This window comes from Lissotriton helveticus, chromosome 3_1 (genome assembly GCF_964261635.1).
Source record: "Lissotriton helveticus chromosome 3_1, aLisHel1.1, whole genome shotgun sequence".
Lineage (NCBI taxonomy): Eukaryota > Metazoa > Chordata > Amphibia > Caudata > Salamandridae > Lissotriton > Lissotriton helveticus.
Window position 1 is genome coordinate 547,268,088 of NC_136061.1, and position 17,681 is coordinate 547,285,768.

The 17,681-nt window shown below is 47.4% G+C and overlaps 1 protein-coding gene across 9 annotated transcripts in view; it reads right to left on the minus strand.

The window, feature by feature from the left end:
- The window catches only part of BOLL (boule RNA binding protein), a 1,385,263-nt gene that overhangs the window by 203,264 nt on the left and 1,164,318 nt on the right, over positions 1–17,681 (minus strand). The window lies entirely within an intron of this gene.

Below are 17,681 nucleotides of genomic sequence, written 5' to 3' on the forward strand. Positions count from 1 at the left end.
GAAGCGTCTGTGACACGAACCTCAGCGGCATTCATCAATCGATTCGATGTCCATGGTGGCAGTTTGGTTCAGATGGCTTTCTGAAGTAGCAAGGTGGCAGGACTTTCACCAGCTGTGGAGTGAGGAGTTGATCGATAGGCATGAAGGGCTTGACACATGGCTTGGTTGAGATTCCCACTATCGATTTTCACTGAATTACATTCTTGTGGGAGGCCAAAAATCATTCAACAACACCATTGGCTTGGTGCCAGAGAGATGTACTCTTTTGAAGCTTGACATTGGGTTGAACAAGAAACTCCTTAAATTCTTTGCTATTGAAAGTTGGGCCATTGTCACATTTGAGAAAAAAGGGCTGCCCCAAGCTGCAAAGATGTTATCGAGCAGCTCAATGATTTTGTCATAGGTTATCGATGACAAGTTTTCCAGCAAAGGAAAACTAAAATATTCATCAATGATTACCATGAGATGATGTCCATTTCCTAAATGCCCAAAGAAAGCAACTACAACTCTCTCCCAGGCTTGCACAGGAAGGTCAGATATTGTTAATGGATATTGTGTCACATTTGGAGATAAACAGTTACAAAGGTGGCACACTTTCAGCTCTTTCTGAACTCGTTCATCTAGACGAGGGAAACACACTTAGGGGTCGATCAGGATGGCGGACGGAAGAGCCACCGCGGCCCTGGAGTAGGCGGAAAAAGCCTTTTCCGTGTCCGCCTGCCGCGGATACTCCGTCCGCCATATCAGGATAGGAAAACGTGTCAAATTTCCGTCCGCGACGGAAAAGCACGCTCCGACGGCCAACTACACACGACCACGCGGCGGACGGAACACATCCGGACGCTCCGCCGTACGCACTGACGTCTAAGACCGTCCCCCAAATCAAGATGGCGGAAAACACACATAAAACCGCAGCGGAAAAACAACCTGTCTTAACACGGCGGAATCCCCACAGCGAACATAGGTGACACAGCCGAGATACCCACCGCAAGCTGACCACCACCATGGACCCGGCGCTACACGCTTTCCCGATGCTCTTCGCGATCCACCACGTCCTAGTCATGGCCTACTATGGACGACGACGCAGGTAAGGTACAAACCATTGGCTGTCTGGAGGGCAATACCAGCAAGGGACGTGACGTAGGGAGGGGGAGTGTTATGTTACCGAAACCACTGATGAGAAGCATATACGAATACACATTTGCAGTACGCAAGCAGGAATGGCAACGACAGACCACGAGACTTGATAGACTACCTTTATTGTCCAAAATAGGGGTCAAATCACAGTGTATGCGTGAGCATGGGCAAAGTGGGCACCAGAGCAGGTACAACATAGCAGGCAACGAGAGGGCAGCATGCAGTATCAGAGCATCAACAGGGCATTGTGCAGTACAGAGCAGGTACATCAGAGCAGGTAACGAGAGGGCAGCATGCAGTATCAGAGCATCAACAGGGCATTGTAGAGTACAGAGCAGGTACATCATAGGCAGGTAACGAGAGGGCAGTATGCAGTATCAGAGCTTCAACAGGGCATTGTAGAGTACAGAGCAGGTACATCAGAGCAGGTAACGAGAGGGCAGCATGCAGTATCAGAGCATCAACAGGGCATTGTGCAGTACAGAGCAGGTACATCATAGGCAGGTAACGAGAGGGCAGTATGCAGTATCAGAGCATCAACAGGTCATTGTAGAGTACAGAGCAGGTACATCAGAGCAGGTAACGAGAGGGCAGTATGCAGTATCAGAGCATCAACAGGGCATTGTGCAGTACAGAGCAGGTACATCAGAGGCAGCACGTGAGAGGGGCAAAGTGCATCAACAGTCCATTGCACAGAACAGGCCCATCAGAGGCAGCACGTGAGAGGGGCAAAGTGCATCAACAGTCCATTGCACAGAACAGGCCCATCAGAGGCAGCACGTGAGAGGGCCAAAGTGCATCAACAGTCCATTGCACAGAACAGGCCCATCAGAGGCAGCACGTGAGAGGGGCAAAGTGCATCAACAGTCCATTGCACAGAACAGGCCCATCAGAGGCAGCACGTGAGAGGGCCAAAGTGCATCAACAGTCCATTGCACAGAACAGGCCCATCAGAGGCAGCACGTGAGAGGGGCAAAGTGCATCAACAGTCCATTGCACAGAACAGGCCCATCAGAGGCAGCACGTGAGAGGGCCAAAGTGCATCAACAGTCCATTGCACAGAACAGGCCCATCAGAGGCAGCACGTGAGAGGGCCAAAGTGCATCAACAGTCCATTGCACAGAACAGGCCCATCAGAGGCAGCACGTGAGAGGGGCAAAGTGCATCAACAGTCCATTGCACAGAACAGGCCCATCAGAGGCAGCACGTGAGAGGGGCAAAGTGCATCAACAGTCCATTGCACAGAACAGGCCCATCAGAGGCAGCACGTGAGAGGGGCAAATTGCATCAACAGTCCATTGCACAGAACAGGCCCATCAGAGGCAGCACGTGAGAGGGGCAGTATGCAGTATCAGAGCATCAACAGGGCATTGTGCAGTACAGAGCAGGTACATCACAGCAGGTAACGAGAGGGCAGCATGCAGTATCAGAGCATCAACAGGGCATTGTAGAGTACAGAGCAGGTACATCATAGGCAGGTAACGAGAGGGCAGTATGCAGTATCAGAGCATCAACAGGGCATTGTGCAGTACAGAGCAGGTACATCACAGCAGGGAACGAGAGGGCAGAATGCAGTATCAGAGCATCAACAGGGCATTGTAGAGTACAGAGCAGGTACATCATAGGCAGGTAACGAGAGGGCAGTATGCAGTATCAGAGCATCAACAGGGCATTGTGCAGTACAGAGCAGGTACATCACAGCAGGTAACGAGAGGTCAGCATGCAGTATCAGAGCATCAACAGGGCATTGTGCATTACAGAGCAGGTACATCAGAGGCAGCACAACTACGTGTCCCTACCAACCCGTCACAGGGACCACAAGAGTGCCACGCAGTTCTCAATGGACACACCATGTGAAGTAACATTTGAGTGAAGTGTACAGCACCTCACATCACAGATTCAGGGGGACTGCGTGAACTACCTGCCTCGGACACACTGGCAGCACCAGCAACAGGAGTGTGAGACACAGCCACAGCCCGAGTGACACACACATGGGCCACGGACCCAGACACACTGGCAGCACCAGCAACAGGAGTGTGAGACACAGCCACAGCCCGAGTGACACACACATGGGCCACGGACCCAGACACACTGGCAGCACCAGCAACAGGAGTGTGAGACACAGCCACAGCCCGAGTGACACACACATGGGCCACGGACCCAGACACACTGGCAGCACCAGCAACAGGAGTGTGAGACACAGCCACAGCCCGAGTGACACACACATGGGCCACGGACCCAGACACACTGGCAGCACCAGCAACAGGAGTGTGAGACACAGCCACAGATGTAGTCACTGACACGTGAGCCACTGACCCAGACAGACTGCCAGCACCAGAAACAGGAGTGTGCAACACAGCCACAGATCTTCTAACTGACACGTGAGCCATAGACCCAGATACACTGCCAGGACCTGCAACAGGAGAGGGCACAACTGACACTGTGCCACCATCTGATACATGAGAGTCAACTGCACCAGCGCCACTGGGACAACTGAAATGATGAGCCACAGGGCTGTATGGGCCAGGAGGCAGGGTGGGCCTGGGAGCTGGGGATAGCTCACCTAGAGCCAAATCGGGGTTGGCAGGTGTCAATGGTGTGTGTCTGCGTTTCTTAGGGAGGTGTGAGTGCACCCTGGACAGGACAGGACTGCCAAGTGGTGGGGACTCCAAAGAATCACCACCCAGCATAGGTGGAGCAACTGCTGCCGGGGATCTGGTTTCGGGGGAGGTGCTGGAGCCTGCTTGTCGTTTGCTCTGTGCCTGCCGCCTGGACTCGGAATGATGTGTAATGGGGGATGCAACAACAGGGGACACCCTCCTCTGCTTCTGACTGGCCTGGATGGGAGTGGAGGTATGGGGGGACTCCGCCGCGGAGACATCAGTTTGGCGTTTAGTAGAAAACATCAGCCTCAGTGCAGCCAGGGGTGAAGTATGCCTGTCCTTGATAGCGCCATTGTCCATGCTAGATGCCTTGTCCGTAGGTTGTGCCTTATCCTTAGGTGGAGTGTTGTCTCTGGATGTAGCCTGTGCCCTGCTCGCCGCCCTGTTCCTGCCAGCAGACTTGTCGTCTGTGGTGCACCTGCCTCCAGCAGACACCTGCTCCCTGTGTGTGTCCCTGCCCTTGGGAGTGTTCCTATCCACTGCTGTGGGCCTGCTCTTGGGAGTCTCCCTGCTCTTAGTAGGTGCCTTAGTCTTCTCACTGTCCTTGGGAGTGTTCCTATCCACTGCTGTGGGCCTGCTCTTGGGAGTCTCCCTGCTCTTAGTAGGTGCCTTAGTCTTCTCACTGTCCTTGGGAGTGTTCCTATCCACTGCTGTGGGCCTGCTCTTGGGAGTCTCCCTGCTCTTAGTAGGTGCCTTAGTCTTCTCACTGTCCTTGGGAGTGTCCCTTACCTCTGCTGTGGGCCTGCTCTTGGGAGTCTCCCTGCTCTCAGTAGGTGCCTTAGTCTTCTCACTGTCCTTGGGAGTGTCCCTTACCTCTGCTGTGGGCCTGCTCTTGGGAGTCTCCCTGCTCTCAGTAGGTGCCTTAGTCTTCTCACTGTCCTTGGGAGTGTCCCTTACCTCTGCTGTGGGCCTGCTCTTGGGAGTCTCCCTGCTCTTAGTAGGTGCCTTTGTCTTCTGACTGGCCTTGTCCAAGGAACAGTCCATGGACATGTGAGTATCCCTTGCCTTCGGAGTACCTTTCGTGTTGAATGCCTGTGTAGCTCCGGAAGGCATGTCCCCCAACAACACTTGTGGATCCTGTGTGTGTACTCCAGTGCATCTGACGTCGTCTACGTGAACAGATTTAGCTGATCTAGGGGATGGGGTCTGTGCCCTGCGTGCCCTGACGTGCTGTCTGACGCTGCTTCTAGTGCAATAACCTGTATTTGAGTCCTGCTCTGAATAATCACTACCCCCTGAGACATCCAGCGGTGTAGATGGGGAAACAGAAGTAGCACCCTGTTCATTCGACTGTACTATTGCAGACGACACACTGCTTGCCAATGACTGCACTGTCCTGTGTAGACCTGCAAGATCGCCATGCATCCCTTCCATGAATGCCACCACCTGCCCCAACTTCCTATCATGGTCCTGGAAAGCATTTGTCATATTGGTCTGACCCACACACAGCTGTCGCAGCAGATCAACGGCCTCAGCACACAGTGCATTTTGGCTCACCGTGGCAGGGGCAGCGGTGCCTGCACCGAACGCCACTCTGCTCCCCCTACTCCTCCGGCCACGAACAATACATGGTGCAGTTGGCGGAAGTGTGGGCCCTGTGTGCTGTCTTCCGACAGAAGGTGATGAGTGCCCACTCCCAGTCTGTGACAACAGTGCAGGCTCACCAAGAGTGTCCGACGAGGAGGACGATGGTGTCTCCACATGCGAGTCCTCAGGGACGGTCCTGTCCCCCTCTCCGGCGCTGGCCTCCTCCGTGTCAGTCTGCGTGTGTGCGAAGTCTGAGCCGGACTCATTTCCTCGGCTACTCTCCACCGTCTGTGGCTGAGTGTCCTCTGTCAAAGCTGAAATGCACAGAAAAGATGTGTGAGTCATGGGCACACTCACGTACAGAAGGAACAGGATAGCCAAATCACATAGCAGACAAAGGTTCATGAGCCCTCATCCTGCACATGGCCCACCCCTACCAGTCATCCTCACATTTTCTGCCATGGGGCCATGGACCACTAGGGGATGTGCTTTAACACTCAACTACTAAGCAAGTGGCGTGTCAACATGGCGGACCTGGATGTCAAATGAGTACCACCCAATGGGACCAAAATGCCATCACAGGCATACATACGCAACACGGAACTCAATAGTGTGTCTGTGCACCAATACATGCATAGCACTCACAAGTTTCCTACACAGACAGTATGCTCACCGCTAGTTTGCTGTTGATCGGCACTCAGACGTTCGGCCAGTTCAGGATGCGTCACTGCAATGATACGGTGCATGAGAGGGGTCATGGAGCGTCGGGCCAGACGGGGCGTCCTTGGAATCAGGCCCAGTGTTACTTCCGCTACATTCTTGCTCAGCCTGGAAATGTCGTCCCAGCGTTTGTGGCAGTGTGTATGTCGTCTGTTGCACACCCCCAATGCCCGTACTTCCCGTGCTATGGTCCTCCACAGGTCCTTGCGAAGGTGCAGCTTGACCTACCATGATGGGAGACAAAAGGGTTTAAGTCAGTGGACAGGTGGCCTGTCACACACATAGGGGCAAGACGTTACTGTCAGCAGCCATGCACAATCAGGAACATATGTCTAGCCCACACTACACAGCTAAGATATAAATAGGCCTGATCATTTGGCCCCCTCATGCACACCAACATGTCCCACACTGCACTTACCACCCGTCCCGGTGCGTCCATAGTTGCGGAGTACACCGTCCACGAGGACATCAAGCTCCGCGGCGGTGAAGGGTCGAGACCGGATCTCTTTGCCACTCGACATGGCAAGATCACGGAGTATGGCACTAGAGCAGCAGTCGGTGGTCAGCTCAGCAGCAGCAGCAGCAGGTCGAGGTGATGGTCACAGGCAGCAGTCGGTGGTCAGCTCAGCAGAAGCAGCAGCAGGTCGAGGTGATGGTCACAGGCAGCAGTCGGTGGTCAGCTCAGCAGCAGCAGCAGCAGGTCGAGGTGATGGTCACAGGCAGCACTGGTCCCCAGGGTAGGAAGTTTCATTTTGGCCAAGACACATATATAGGGCCCTCAGCACGTGTCAGTGGCATACGTCGCCAGCAATTGGTCAGCCCTGGAAGCGTGATCGTGAAATGGGCCAATGACTGGCCCTGTTGTTGCGGTGCACAGCTTCCGCTACTTGCGATTGGCCGTATGCGGCCAGCGTCCCTCTTCCCATTGGCTGCATGTGCAGGGACCGTCACGGGCACACATCGGCAACCGCACGTGCAAGCTTCAGGCACGGATGCTTCAGTTGCAACAATGTACTATCACTGGCGCCTCCATGGCGGTGCACGTACACAGCGGGGGAGGTGCAGGCCTATACACCCTGCAGATGTACTCAATGGACATGCCAGTTCATGACCCCCTTTACAGTCACCTTGCATCATCCACCGTACACCGGCCGGAGCGGCCGGCCCATGAACACTCCGCGCCGGCGGGAGTAAAATTTCCCCCACCATGGCGGACAGTACCCATTTCCGTCCGCCATCCTAATCGGCCCCTTGGTCTCTTAGGGTTCTTTTCGTGGCTACAATGCCACAAAGTCCTTCATGGGCCAGTGCAACGATTTGCTGTCTCAGACAGGTATGACGATTCTTGGGCCTCTCAGTATATCTTCTCGGGTGACAGAGGCCATCTTGTAAATTTTTGAAATTCAACATTATCAGCAAGGGGTCGGGTTGTGTTGTAATGATGTCTAAGTATGATCATAACCTTATGTGCTTTCGTTGTAGCAAGAATTTGTTCTATAGATAGAGATGTTGACTGCCCCTGGGAGCAACGGAGTGCCTGCTGAAACGTTGGGAGCTGCCAGTGGCAACATCAGGAGGCAGCCCGAACTCGCCCATCATCTAAGGTAATGGGCTGGGCCTTGAGATGGACAGTCATCTCCAAGGTGGAAATAGATCCCCGCGGAGGAGATATAGAACTGAAACTGGCCTAGAGGGAGGTACTTTTGATTGTAAAATTCGACACGGCCCGGTCTTAATGAGATCTCGGAAATAAATAAACTATGACTGTGAAGTCTAATTTTTACCTGAACTTTTGCATGGCTTTTTCGGACGTATACAAAACTGTCATCCTCTAACATGCTTTTCTGCCCTGATTAATGTGATCTAGATGTTAGTAGTGCTAAGTTGCAACTCAGCAACAAATTAGCTTTTTCATGGCATTTTTTTTATGGGGGACAGCTTCCACTTCGACAGTGGGTAGCTAGAGGGTGTCAGCACCCCTATTTGTGGTACCTAAAATATAGACATTACATCGCAACCGCCTATGCTCATTAAAGATAATAGTCGTCTGTTACATTTGTGAAGGAAGATTATTTCAACTGACCTAATAACAGTGGACTTAAAGACACAGGGATTAGGATAGACGGGACTATATATTTTTCTAGTGATTACGACCAAACCGTGACGTATTATAATTCACAGACACCTGGGCAGAACCCAGTGCCGCTGTAATGCATTTGAGACACGATTAAAATAGCTGGACTCCAGCTCCCAGAAGCCCTCGGGGCAGGAGTCCTTGACATCATTGATAGTTGAGGCTCGCAGTTGCTATAAAGAAAAAAAACGCAGTTTGTACTTAAATTGAGGATGACTTCCAATTTAACCGCTATAACTTGTGAAAAGGATTTAATATTGCCACCAACGCAATTTACGTAAGTTGCGACGCTTACTTGTTTGATACATATGCGCAAAATGTTTTCTAATACTACAATTCCCAAGAATCTTGCGGATGTTTTAGTCGCCATTTTTGACATCGAGGCTCGCGTTTGAACAATACGGCGGTCCCGAATTTTCGTGTTGAAAGGAAAGTGGTATTCGGTAAGCAAAATTCTTCCTCCCCCGTTTATTGCAATACATGCCAAGAAACGGGGCAGATTTTTATTTCCACCTGTCATTTGTTTAATAGCACGAAACGGAAAAAGAAAAGGATTCAAAAGAAAGAGGACTCCCCACGCCAGTGGGCGCTTGGAGGTAAAAGGGGTGCCAACCAGCTTCGATCAAAGGGAAACATCGGGGCAATGGAATTTATACGCTTTCATGAAGAAGCTACCATTTGTGTTTCTGTCATTTTGTAGATAAGGCGCAGCTGCCCATTTTGTGGCTTTTGAGCTTTTCCATCAAAAGGAAGTTATCCGGAGATGGACACTGTTGGAAGTAAATAGGTAAGCCTATGGGCAAAAAACAAGCCAGGGTCAGAGCAGTAGGGACATACTTGCTAAATAGAAACACTTGCGGTTCTTTTCATTTTTTTGATTCCCTTGGCTATTTTTCCACCCTTCCCTCTTCTTTTACAGAGTTATTTGGAAAGAACATCTTGAAATTAAGATATTGCTGTATCTGTTGTACTGGTAAGCTGTAGTGACAGATGTGTAGGTTGCGCCCTGTGGTTTTCAATAGGATTTAGTCAGACATATTTTCTTTTCTTTACAGGTTTTTGTGGTCCTGAGGAGAATCCCAAGATCAAAGGGATTCGAAACGCGTAGACCAGCGGTTCTGCCAAACAGTTTTTTTGCCAATTAGTTGTGACTGTGTCACACCGAATCATTGTGAATATTTTGCGATTAAGTTGCACAGTTGAATTGATTTGTGCATGGTATATATAAGAAAAATTAATGATGTAAATAGCTTGTGTTGGCAGTCCGGGTGTTCCTTAAGTTTTTTTGATTTTCCCTTGTGGTGTGTGTACCCAGTAGATTTAATGTGTGAGGTGTGTTGTGAAAAGATTAAGCTTGGGTGAGTGAATGAATGTTTGTCTGATTTTTCACTAGCCCCTGTGTCCATAATCAATCCCATTGTTAGTGTTGTTTTTATAAGTATTGAACTTTTTTTGAGATATAAAATTGTATATTTTAATAAAAAGCTACTAATGAGCTTTTAGATGCATTGTCGTATGGTCTATGCATTTATGTAAAACAGTCTTGAATAAGGAATCAGTATTGCCATTGTTTCTTGTTGTATAGTGTATAGGGCTCAGCCTTATTGATTAGAGCCATACCCGTTTTTGGTAGTAGTATTTATAGCGGGAAGAATCCCGCGAGGTATTGTTTTGACCCTTAAAAGGAGGGTTTCTGGATTGACTCATTGTTCTAATGGTGGTGGGTGCTTCATTTTCTCTATCACCCTCTTCTTATTTTTATTTTTACATTATTTTGACCGGACAAGGAGAAAAAAATATGTCAGAAAATGATACATTTGCTTACAGTGAAGATAATATCAAGCAATTATTGAGCATACCACCGTTATTCGCTTCAGCTTTTCTGAGTATTTCAGCTACAACTCAGAACGAATCAGACAAGTTATTACGTTTAAAGAAAAAACAAATCAGAACAGATCTGCATGGTCACTTTTTGCTACAACATTTGAGAGAAGGCCCTATTCCAGGAGGTCTTCAAATTCGAAATATCCCTGTAATCTTTACGGACGATCCAATTTTCAAGAAAGGATTCAGTTTCATAGAAACCAAATGCAGTAGGGACCTTATGGTCCTTACTGTAGAAACGGTTTTAAGAATTTCGCAAAAAGAACTGGAGGAGATTTCAGCATTGGAAATAGAAATTAAAAACAACCAAACAATAACAGATTCAAAAACTCTATTGGAGAAGGTGGAAAAGAAAATTCAAGAGTTCAAGGACTATATGATCACACAAAAAACACACCAATTTGAAAAAGACAAAAATAATTTTTCATTGAATAGCGTGTATCCGTTCTTACAGGCAGATTTCTATACAAAGGCAAACTTGCGTAGATTTTTATCGGACAATCAGGGTAGATCGCGTAATCAATTAATCTCCTTTTCGGACACTTCATCGTCATCTGGAGAGGAAACAGAAAACAGCGATAGTCGCCGCAATCGGAATCGAAAATGGAACCAACCACAACAACAGGGCCCCTCATCCAATTCTTCTTTTTTAGGAAGAGGCCAGCCCAGAACAAGGGGTCGGGTGAGATGCAATACTCAACCCTGGGAGATGACCACTCAAAGACAACATTACAAAAATTAGTGGTGTCTCCTATTTTCAATTTGTCTAAAAGAGTATTGACTGATGCAGAGGAAAGTATTCTCGCTAAAGGTCTTTCTTTTGTCCCATCTAAAAGGACCGATTTCGTCAAAATGAAAACCGAGTTCATTGAATTCTGCCAAGAAATTAGATTAACAATGTTCTTTGCGTATAATCAAACAAAGACACCATTGGACGTAACAGGATTACGTAAGAAGTCAACTTTTTGTCCACCTGGAAATAAAGTACCAAAGGAGGTTGTCCTGTTTGAAAAAACGGATTTATCAGCTATCTCAGAGATGGAAAGAAGCAGAAATTATTTTAAACATAACATCTCAAAAGAACAAAGAGAAGCGTTAGTTTCATTAAAGAATAATTCTACTGTGAAAATCAAACAGGCGGACAAAGGGGGCTTAATTGTAGTGTGGGGAACCACTGAATATACTACTGAGGTTCTGAAACAACTTAATGATCCTGCTTGTTACAAGCAGATCTCTAAAGATCCCACGTTGGAACTTCAAAACCAATTATCTGTCATCTTAAAGGAAGGATTTGAACAAGGGTTCCTGGGCCCTAAGGAATATAATTTCCTACAAAACAAACATCCAAGAGTGCCGGTATTTTATATACTGCCAAAGATTCATAAAAATGTAAAAATCCGCCCTAAGACCTATTGTCTCCGGGTGTGAATCTTTGGTAGAACCTATTTCCAAATACGTGGACTGTTTTTTAAAAGATTTCATGATTGAAGTTATCTCCTATATCCAATACACCACGGACTTCATCAATAAACTGGATGAAGTGAGATTTGACAAAGGGAAAGATCTAATGGTGACATTAGACGTCACCTCGTTATATACCCAAATTCCAAAGGATGAAGCAGTGGCAGTGCTCTCCTATTACCTTGAGAAAAGAATAAGACCTGTTCAGGTGCCGACTCGATTTATAGTTGAACTGGCTTCATTTGCCCTCAAGAAAAACAATTTTACATTTGGAAATGACTTCTTTTTCCAAGTGAAGGGAGTAGCGATGGGGTGCCCTTTTGCCCCAGAGCTGGCAGTATTATTCATGTCAATGTATGAGGACACATTCATCCATAATAACAATCCATTCTCACAGTGTATTACAACGTGGCTACGTTTTATCAATGATGTTTTTATGGTGTGGACGGGAGGAGAGGAACAATTAATGCTTTTCTATGATTGGCTTAATGTAAGAACAGCATACATTAAATTCAGTATTCAACATTCAGCAAGTAAAATATCTTTTTTGGACGTCGAGGTTTATCCTGCTGAAGGGGGTTTGGTGACAGCTTTATATACAAAACCCACTGACAGGAATAAAACTCTGTTATTTTCCAGCAATCACTCAAGGAGTCTACGAGAAAACATGCCTTATGGCCAGTTTTTAAGAATCCGTAGAAATTGTTTCTACAAGGATGATTATAACCTGCATGCCAGTAAGTTGGTAGATAAACTACGGGAAATAGGGTACCCGAAAAAACTAGTTAAAAATGCGATGAGGCGTGCACGATGGACTCCAAGGGAGTCCCTCCTTGAAAGAAAGAATAAACCGTCGACGCAGCGCCAAGTCTGTGTTACCACATTTTGCCCCGATTCAAATAAATTGAAAAAACTGATTTCCCAAAACTGGCACCTAATTAAGAACTTTAGACGCCGGTTTAGCATCTCCACCTCTTTTTGCATTTAAGAAAGAAAGCATTGTATCCAATTATATTGTAAGAGCGGCCATTCAAAAGGACCCCAAACCGACATTAAGACAACTAATGGGCCGTGCACCCATTGTAAATCACCACAAATGTGGTATGTGTGTATAAGCAATCGCAATGGAGCGTACGCCGCTAGCCCCTCCTCCGGATCGCCCCTCGGGAATCTGGTACATGGAGTTCTTGAGTGGTTCACCCATGTGGGTGCAAGTAGGTACTTGTAAAACTGATGATCTCTAGATCCGATTCATGTCCTGGGTTTTTGGATATCGCCCGAGACATGGCTCGGGTTTCGGGATAACTTCCCTCATCAGTAGAGAAAATAGTTAGGGGTGGAAGAGAAGGCCGCCAAACAACCGTCAATGGCCTTGATGCCCGAACCGGCACGCGGGTGCGTCTTCCAGGAGCCCGTCGGCTCAAAGCTCAAGGGAGCCAATTTGTATAAGCAATCGCAATGGAGCGCACACCACTAGCCCCTCCTCCGGATCGCCCCTCGGGAATCTGGTACATGGAGTTCTTGAGTGGTTCACCCATGTGGGTGCAAGTAGGTACTTGTAAAACTGATGATCTCTAGACCCGATACATGTCCCGGGTTTTTGGATATCGCCCGAGACATGGCTCGGGTTTCGGGATAACTTCTCTCATCAGTAGAGAAAATAGTTAGGGGTGGAAGAGAAGGCCGCCAAACAACCGTCAATGGCCTCGATGCCCGAACCGGCACGCAGGTGCGTCGACCAGGAGCACGTCGGCTCAAAGCTCAAGGGAGCCAATTTGTATACGCAATCGCAATGGAGCGCACACCGCTAGCCCCTCCTCCAAATCGCCCCTTGGGAATCTGGTACATGGAGTTCTTGAGTGGTTCACCCATGTGGTATGTGTGTATGTTGTGAACTTACAGTAGAAGGCTCCTTGTTTAAACACCATGGAATTTTTGGGAAACATGAGACTTTCAGCAATTCCAAAACTAAAAACGTAATCTATGGTATAACGTGCCTGTGTGGGATGCTCTACATTGGTAAACCAAACCAAGAAATACGCCAAAGAATCTCCCAACACAAATCAAGAATTAAAACTAACGTTGAGACAGCTCCACTTGTGAATCATTGGAGAAAGAAGGGACACAGTGTAAGTGACTTGAGATGGACAGTCATCTCCAAGGTGGAAAGAGATCCCGGCGGAGGAGATATAGAAATGAAACTGGCCCAGAGGGAGGCACTTTTGATTGTAAAATTCGACACGGCTGTGTCGGGTCTTAATGAGATCTCGGAAATATATAAACTATGACTGTGAAGTCTAATTTTTACCTGAACTTTTGCATGGCTTTTTCGGACGTATACAAAACTGTCATCCTCTACCATGCTTTTCTGCCCTGATTATTGTAATCTAGATGTTAGTAGTGCTAAGTTGCAACTCAGCCCCAAATTAGCTTTTTCATGGCATTTTTTTATGGGGGACAGCTTCCACTTTGACAGTGGCTAGCTAGAGGGTGTCAGCACCGCTATTTGTGGTACCTAAAATATAGACAATACATCGCTACCGATAGTCGTCTGTTACATTTGTGAAGGAAGATTATTTCAACTGACCTAATATCAGTGGGGACAGCTTCCACTTTGACAGTGGCTAGCTAGAGGGTGTCAGCACCCCTATTTGTGGTACCTAAAATATAGACATTACATCTCAACCGCCTATGCTCATTAAAGATAATAGTCGTCTGTTCCATTTGTGAAGGAAGAATATTTCAACTGACCTAATATCAGTGGACTTGAAGACACAGGGATTAGGATGGATGGGGCTATATATTTTTCTAGTGATTACGACCAAACCGCGACGTATTATAATTCATGGACACCTGGGCAGAACCCAGTCCCCCTGTAATGCATTTGAGACGCGATTAAAATAGCTGGACTCCAGCTCCCAGAAGCCCTCGGGGCAGGAGTCCTTGACATCATTGATAGTTGAGGCTCGCGGTTGCTATAAAGAAAAAAAATGCGGTTTGTACTTAAATTGAGGATGACTTCCAATTCATCTGCTATAATTTGTGAAAAGGATTTAATACTGCCACCAACGCGATTTAAGTAAAGTGTGACGCTTACTTGTTTGATACGCATGCGCAAAATGTTTTCTAATACTACAATTCCCAAGAATCTTGCGGATGTCTTAGTCGCCATTTTTTTACATTGAGGCTCGCGTTTGAACAATACGGCGGTCCCGAATTTTCGTGATGAAAGGAAAGTGGTATTCGGTAAGCAAAATTCTTCCTCCCCCGTTTATTGCAATACATGCCAAGAAACAGGGCAGGTTTTTATTTCCACCTGTCATTTGTTTAATAGCACGAAACGGAAAAAGAAAAGGATTCAAAAGAAAGAGGACTCTCCACGCCGGTGGGCGCTTGGAGGTCAGAGGGGTGCCAACCAGCTTCGATCAAAGGGAAACATCGGGGCAATTTAATTTATACACTTTCATGAAGAAGCTACCATTTGTGTTCCTGTCATTTTGTAGATAAGGCGCAGCTGCCCATTTTGTGGCTTTTGAGCTTTTCCATCAAAAGGAAGTTATCCGGAGATGGACACTTTGGGAAGTAAATAGGTAAGCCCATAGGCAAAAAACAAGCCAGGGTCAGAGCAGTAGGGACATACTTGCTAAATAGACACACTTGCAGTTCTTTTCATTTTTTTGATTCCCTTGGCTATTTTTCCACCCTTCCCTCTTCTTTTACAGAGTTATTTGGAAAGTACATCTTGAAATTAAGATATTGCTGTATCTGTTGTACTGGTAAGCTGTAGTGATAGATGTGTAGGTAGCGCTCTGTGGTTTTGAATAGGATTTAGTCAGACATATTTTCTTTTCTTTACAGATTTTTGTGGTCCTGAGGAGAATCCCAAGATCAAAGGTATTCGAAACGCGTAGACCAGCGGTTCTGCCAAACAGTTTGTTTGCCAATTAGTTGTGACTGTGTCACACCGAATCATTGTGATTATTTTGCGATTAAGTTGCACAGTTGAATTGATTTGTGCAGGGTATATATAAGAAAAATTAATGGTGTAAATAGCTTGTGTTGGCAGTCCAGGTGCTTCTTAAGTGTTTTTTTGATTTTCCCTTGTGGTGTGTGTACCCAGTAGGTTGAATGTGTGAGGTGTGTTGTGAAAAGAGTAAGCTTGGGTGAGTGAATGAATGTTTGTCTGATTTTTCACTAGCCCCGTGTCCATAATCAATCCCATTGTTAGTGTTATTTTTATAAGTATTGAACTTTTTTTGAGATATAAAATTGTATATTTGAATAAAAAGCTACTAATGAGCTTTTAGATGCATTGTCGTACGGTCTATGCATTTATGTAAAACAGTCTTGAATAAGGAATCAGTATTGGCATTGTTTCTTGTTGTATAGTGTATAGGGCTTAGCCTTATTGATTAGAGCCATACCCGTATTTGGTACTGGTGGGCTGGGACGCGGCATCTCGGACTGCCGCCATCTTACCGCTCCTCTCACATCAGCCAGCCATGTCTCCTTTGTGGCTGTGGCCTCCCGCTCAGAAGGACGCATAACGATCAGCGGTGCGGGGCGGGGGGGCATCCCCTGTTGTGCTCGGCCCCACGCATACAAAGTCCGCGATCCTGCTGCAATTCGGGGCACCAATCGTCAGTCGGAGCTGCCTGACTTCAAAATGGCGCCCGACGGACTCTGCATCTGACACGGGCAGAGAGGAAGTGGGTGGCCTCAGATCCTTGCCCACTCCACGGAGGTAGGATGCCAAGCTCTAAGAAATCCAAGGTAAGTCAGGACAAATAAGAAAAATTAAGGTTGAATCACGTAAGAAATTCCTAGACTCGTAAGCTTGTTTGATATATTTTTATGCTGATGAGAAAAACTCCTAAATAGGAGATTATTCCGAAAAGGTAGCCAACAGGTGTTTCTCTCCCTTACATGGCCATCCGGCCTGGGGCATCATCAGGGCGTTAGTATATAAAATGGGTCAAAGCCCGTCTTGGCAAATCCGAGTAAGGATCCTAGAGCTCTAATCATGGCGTAAGTGCCTAAAAAGTACAAGTCTTCGCAACGATAGTCTGAACTATTTCTAAGAAGACTGCTGCCACTGAAGGGAGAAAAGGGCACCATTAATCAGTGCCGGATGGATGTCTCTGCCTCAGGGCATGCCTGAGGTGTCTCGCGGACTACCGCGCCGCGAGTCTACACGACGCCAGGAGAAAGCAGATTGGGAAATCGCCCTTGGAGGAATACGAGTCTGTTTTGTCTGACCTGGTACCTAAGATGGCAGCTCACTCCATGAAGCTGTGCCCTATATGACAATGGGCTCGCAAAGCGGACTTGCAAGGCGGTATCAATAAGAATGGAAAAAGAAGATAGGTAGCTTACATCTCTCTTTCATTGTGCTCTGTTCATGGTAGTCTACCGATCCCTCCCGCCTGATTTGCATGACCCTGTTGCCACCAGGACCTTGCCTTCCTAGAGTCCTAACTGAACTCTTCCTTACATAATCCTACCAGGACTGTGTCTGGCCTCAAGATTGCATCTGGAAATCATTTGGATCATGGTTTCTCCCCGACCCCAAATCGGACAATCTCTGAGTACTCCTGATCTCCACCCCGACAGCGGAGTCTGAGCACTATGTCCAACGCCTGGTGGAGCTGCTCTGTTCAGCTATTAAGGAGATCGGCATTGATCCATCGCCTGACCGTCACCTACCCAGCCGGACTTTGGGCACCGTTTTTCTCCCCATCTCCCTGTCTCGCCCACCCCCATCATATTTCTATAACTATTCTTTTTCATTGTCTCCTATCTATATATCTGTTCCCATTTAGTACTCTTTCTCTCATTATCTACTTCCTTTACTCCTATCCCCTCTCACCTGAATCTTTCCCCTTGCCCGCTACACCGCCTAGCCCCCCTGTCCTTTTGTACCCTTTAACTAAGCACTCCTTCTTCCCTTGTTGGGGAAAGATTCAATATTTATACTCTGGAGTCTGAGCGAACCCGCTGAGAGAGTCCACAGCGCCTAGGGAGCCACTCACAGTTGAGGTATGGTATGGCACACCCCTTCCCAAAGCACCTCCTCTCCCCTTTTTGGGGAAGGATCCAGTATGTAGGCCTTGGAGTCTCAGAGACCCCTCTGAGAGAGTCCACTGCGTTTAGGG